We start from the raw sequence: 5,389 nt of genomic DNA on the forward strand, positions 1-5,389 counted from the left end.
AGCATACCTTTAGCCGCTCTCCCCGTGTGTCAATACGAAGAAAACCGACAGGAGGCAGACAGTAGGTTCCCACGGCGCTCTATTCATAGCGTTCTGCAGGAATCTGCAACCTGTTCGGGCCTGTTTTGGTGAAACCTGCTCCTTATAATGAAAGGCATTGATGCCTCTTCTCATTTCACATGCACCTTGACATCTCTGTTACAGCCCACACGGCGTCTCGTCTTAATCCAGGAGTGCTTATCTTTCGCTTTTTTATTCAGTTACCAGATCTACACTGGAAGCGGAGTACAGTGCTGGAATGACATGAGAAAAGAAAAAGAAAAAAAAAAACAAAAACAAGAGTTTAAATTTAGTGCAGGATGAGGATGAATTTTGGACATCTGACAGTTATTGGCCTGGAGGTTTGTCTGTCTGTACGCTTAAGTCCCTGTGCTTAATCTAATGAAGGGTCGGGTAAATGATTTAACAGGGTCAGCTGCTTTTTTTTTTTTTGTCTGCCTTTACAAGCTGAGCAGACTATAACCAACCCTTTCATTAATGATTTATTCATGGCATAAACATTGTTGCTTTATCTCATCTCAGGAGACTATTCAGGTTTGATTCTCTCTGTAAAGAGGTTCTTTTAAAACGCATAGAAAAAAATCTCCTGCTCCAGAGCCTCGTACTCGTATTTCTTAAGCTTCGGCATATTTTGCTCGGATTTTATGTGGCAGGCAAACACAATGCGGTGCTTAAATGTGAATCAGAAGAAAAATTATACTTTTTTTTTTTTTTTTGCAAAGCTTTTTAAATAAACATCTGAAACTAGTGGCATGCAATTGTGTACAGACTCCCTTTAGCCTGATATTCCTAAACAAAACCTTTCTGCCTTCATAAATTAGATAATTAGCAAACAGATGAACACCCATCTTGACTGTTTAGCTGTGATGACTCTGGAGGAGCTACACAGAGCAACAACTCGGGTGGGAGAATAGTTGTTGGCTACTAAACCAACAACTATTTATGGAGCACATATAAGCTGTGTGCTCCATAAATCAGTCCTTTAAAGCAATTGTGACTGATTTTACAACACTTTTTTCTCTAAGAGTTGTAATCAAAGTTGATCTTTTGTGAGCCACAGCATTTCACCAAAAGTTGAAAGTGCTGCACATAACCTTCACAGGATTTTAACACAGTTAATATTTCAGGAGCAAATAGCATTTTCAAAAACTTCTTGAAATATCACCCTGAATAGAAACAAAATCATGTCCCGAGGAGATGTCAAAGTGCAAAAGAGGAGTTTCGTATTGGTCAATCAAGTTCACATGAACTGTTTACGCCTCAAAAACATGCAGATGTTGCCATTTAGCATCACACAGGAAGTTAAAGTAAAAGGGGACAAAGAGGATTGATCAAAATTGGTCAGAAAAAAAGGGAAACACAGAAAACGTTAAGGTGATTGGCCAGATTCTCGAAAAAGTTACGATGGCTGGCGAAACTCACAAGTCCCCGCAAACTTTGCGAATGACGAGTGAATTAGATTTTTTTTTTTTTATTTGTAGCAGATTCTCTTCATCACAGCTGACTTATCTCCAGCTATTTCACAACAAAAGCATGGGTGATGACAAGTGGAATTCTGTACAATATTTATTATGTTACACATGGGCAAAAATTTCCATTTTCTTTTGCAAATCCAGTAAGGAAAACCTGCAGCTCTATTCGCAACAAAAGAAGGTCTATAAAAAGACCTCCTTTTTTTATAGAGGTCATTTTAGCTCAAGGGAGCTGAACACAAACACATGCTGCACTTTTCAGATGTTTTTCTCAAAAGGTTTGAAAACTATACATAGTTTACTTTCCATTTCACAATCATGAGCTACATTGTGTCCGTGAATCCCATGAGGCCTAAATAAAACATATCAAAGCTTTTGGACTGCACATGCGAAGGGTTCTCGATTTAAAGCAACTTCAGTAGTCACGTCACATGCTTTGACTTCACCACCCTGGTGATAATTATCCGTCGTACATTTACATGCGTGTGAGAGTTTTTGGAGGCCCGGTTCCTCCCGGAAGCCTCTGAGGGTTCAACACAACACAACACAACACGGGCTGATGAAAATGGGAACGCAGAGGTTATCAGGGGTAAATAGAAGCTGGAAGCCCCAGCTGGGTCTGTGGTTGTGATTAAAACCCGGCAGCCACACAATTTAACCCAAGTCATCTAAACAAATGCACTGCCGTGGAAACAAAAGCAGGAGGGAGAGAGAGAGAGAAAAAATCATTATTTTGGCACAGAAAGAAGAGACGTGGAATCAACTGGGAGTGAAACTGGTTCAGGAGCGCATGCGAGGACCGACAGCTCAAAGGACAAATCGAACAGAGCAGCAGAGGGAAGTGCCTTTCTGCACCTCTTGTACGTCCCGACAGCCGACATGTGACAGGCGGCCTGACGCGGTGATGGACGAGCCTCTTCATGTGTTATGAGCTGCAACATGAAACATGAAGGGGAGCTCTCTGCCAGGTCCTATTCTGGTGCTCCCGCATTGATCTGAGGCCCCCTGTATTAATCATGCACTTTAAAAAAAAAAAAAGAGAGAAGTCTCTGCAGCTTTCATTCTTTCTTCTGCCACCTCGTGAGACCACTTTTATCATATAACTAACAGCGCTGTGTGTCTGAGCACAACAAAGCATCGCTCCTGCTAAAAGGCCCCTTTGAGATGGAGACTGGGTGTCTGAAAGCACATTTTCACCCAACTGCAAAAGATCCATGTAACAGAGAGCAACATCATCTATGGGAGCGTTGAATGTCAGCAGGGGCAGACTGGCTTGGAGTGCACTGCCTCCATGTGTCGAGAATGTAAATTACATCAGAGCAGCCTGGTGCAGGTACTTAATCTGGGTTTGAAACAGCTTAAGGGAAGGAAACAAAACTGTTTATCCACGAGTAAAGCATGTTAGGATAAAACATGTTTACTATTTGCGAGCTCTGCTTTTACTCAAGAGGGAAATCTTTAATTAATATTTGGAAGAAACGACTAGAAAAGTCCCTGGAAGTCGTGAGATAAAAGCTAAAAGCTAATATTGCTGTGCCACATATAAAACTGACTGATAGGCAGGGGCCTCGTGATGACAACTCTGAGGGCCCCTCACTGACAGGAGGCCCTCCACAATTTATTTATTTTTTGTTCATAGAAAATAAAAAAACAAAACAAATTGGGGCTCTGTCAATTACAAAATTAATCATGTTGTATTTTCAGAGATTGCTTTTAGTTGTAAAAATTAAATGTTCCCACTCCTAGACCAAAAAACACACGTCCATATTTGCCCTGAACTCCCCTGGATCGGCATGAAATGGTTTTTTCCTGCTTGGAGCTTGATGGCGAACAAGAACGACTGTGGCTGTGACTATGCTGCTAAGAAAAATAATAAAATTAGGTTTTCAGAAAAAAAGGGGGAGAGGGAAAGAGTGAATAAACTTTTTTTCTATTAAAGTTCTGCTTGACTAAAATGCAACTACATATTTTTTGAGGCGTCTGGATCGCTCCGTGTGCTTTCGACTGTTCCTCGTGGGTCGAGACATTTCGATAAGCTAAAACTAATAGAAAAACATTTAAGCAACTTACTTGCAAACTGTATGTGGACTGTTGGATGTAAAATTCATGAGCAATAAATAATGTGCTTAGTATCAGTATTGGGCCAAAGAAAGCAAGGCAGTTGCAAGTCTTTAAAATTGTGACGTCGGAGAGACTCAAAAAATTGTAACATCAGATGCGTGTGGGGACCCGATTAGATGTTTTGACAGGGGGCCCCAAGATTCCTGGCAGCGCCCCTGCCGATAGCTGCACCAAAACATGATTTGCATCTAATTAAGTGTTTCACACAACCAATTCAGAAAATATAAAGTGCAAAATAAGATGTTTTATTTCAGCATATCAATTAGGTTCGCCATCTTCCCTGTGGTTGTCCAAGCCATTTCATTCAACATTGAAACAGCAGCTGTGCTCTATCAGCACAGGTTTCCATGTTTGAATGAATGCTGAAAATTTTCTCTTAATCTCATTTCAACGGCCTTTTAAGCTGTTTCAGAGGACTGCCTTTTAAAATGTCCGTAGCATGAAGTTGTTCATTTTCTGCTCAGGAGTTTGGTGGGATTACGTTTCAGTTTGTCATTGCACATTTTCAGTCCCTCTCGCTGAAACAGCCTTTTCATAGGAGCTTCCTCTGGAGCAGAACGTGACAAAGTATTTTTGATCTAATCAAACTGATGAGCATGTTTTAAATAGGCCAGACCAACTTAAGAGGAAACCTCATACCATGATGCCTCCGCCACCGTACTTTAGTGTTTTCCTTCCTCCAACTTTTTTTGGGTTTTTTTCATTAAAATTTGTTTTATACATTTGGAAGAAACCATATCACACTGATGAAAGTAAACTGCCTTCTTAAATAAGAACCGCAATTGTCAACACACTGCTTTCTGTTAGAATGGATTGAATGAAATCAGGATAATTCACAACAGAGTCTGATGAACATTTGTTGCTTAAAAACAGGAAATGACGAGGTCAACATTGAATTTTTTTTTTTTCCGCCCCCCAATGTTAAAAGGTTTTCTGATTTACCGGCATGCACTTGGCTAGAAAACAATACCGGGATTTCTTCCACTAAAGGCAGGCCCGGTTCCGACCCGATGGCACCAACGAAAACAGAACGAGAACCACTGAAAAAGTAAGCTATACCACAGAGGAAATGTGTTGATTTTTATTCAAAAGTTACTGTCTCCAGACAAGTACAAATCAGAAAAAAAAAACAAAAACAAAAAACAAAAAAAAAAAACAAGTGACTGTAAAGGAGGATGGGATAATAGACAATAACTCAAGACTGTAGGCAAAGAGTGCAGGAGAATAAAACAGAAATGTCCAAAAGCAAGGAGAGAAATAAAATTTTGTTTATGTACACATGATCTAATAAGGATTTATACCGATGTAGTGGTAAGTAACAAACAAACAGTACTTTTTTTTTTCCATTTTTTTTTTACTTTTTTTGTTTCCTTAAGAGTTTTGTCTTTTACTTACATAAAATAATTAGGCAAAAAACACGTATAGGCTGTTTATCTACTTTATCACATTACATCCGACCACCTTGTAGTTCATGTTCTAAGAGCCAATTTATCCGCCTCGGACATGGAAGATTACTGTGAGGAGAAGGTGACCTCCACGAGCATGTTTTTTAAGGCTTAAAGCATGGAATGACTACAAAATAAACGACCTCAGTAGACAAAACATTTCATTGAAACTCGTGTCGACAAATATATGTCAAAGTCTAAGCTTTTTGTCTAGCTGCCACAGCGCTGCTGAATAACGTCGGAGTTCGGTACGGTCTGAGCGACTTGCCTTACACGTTGAGACGTTTGAAA

This window comes from Poeciliopsis prolifica, unplaced genomic scaffold, assembly GCF_027474105.1.
Source record: "Poeciliopsis prolifica strain line A6 unplaced genomic scaffold, Auburn_PproV2 SCAFFOLD009, whole genome shotgun sequence".
NCBI classification, from domain to species: Eukaryota; Metazoa; Chordata; class Actinopteri; order Cyprinodontiformes; family Poeciliidae; genus Poeciliopsis; species Poeciliopsis prolifica.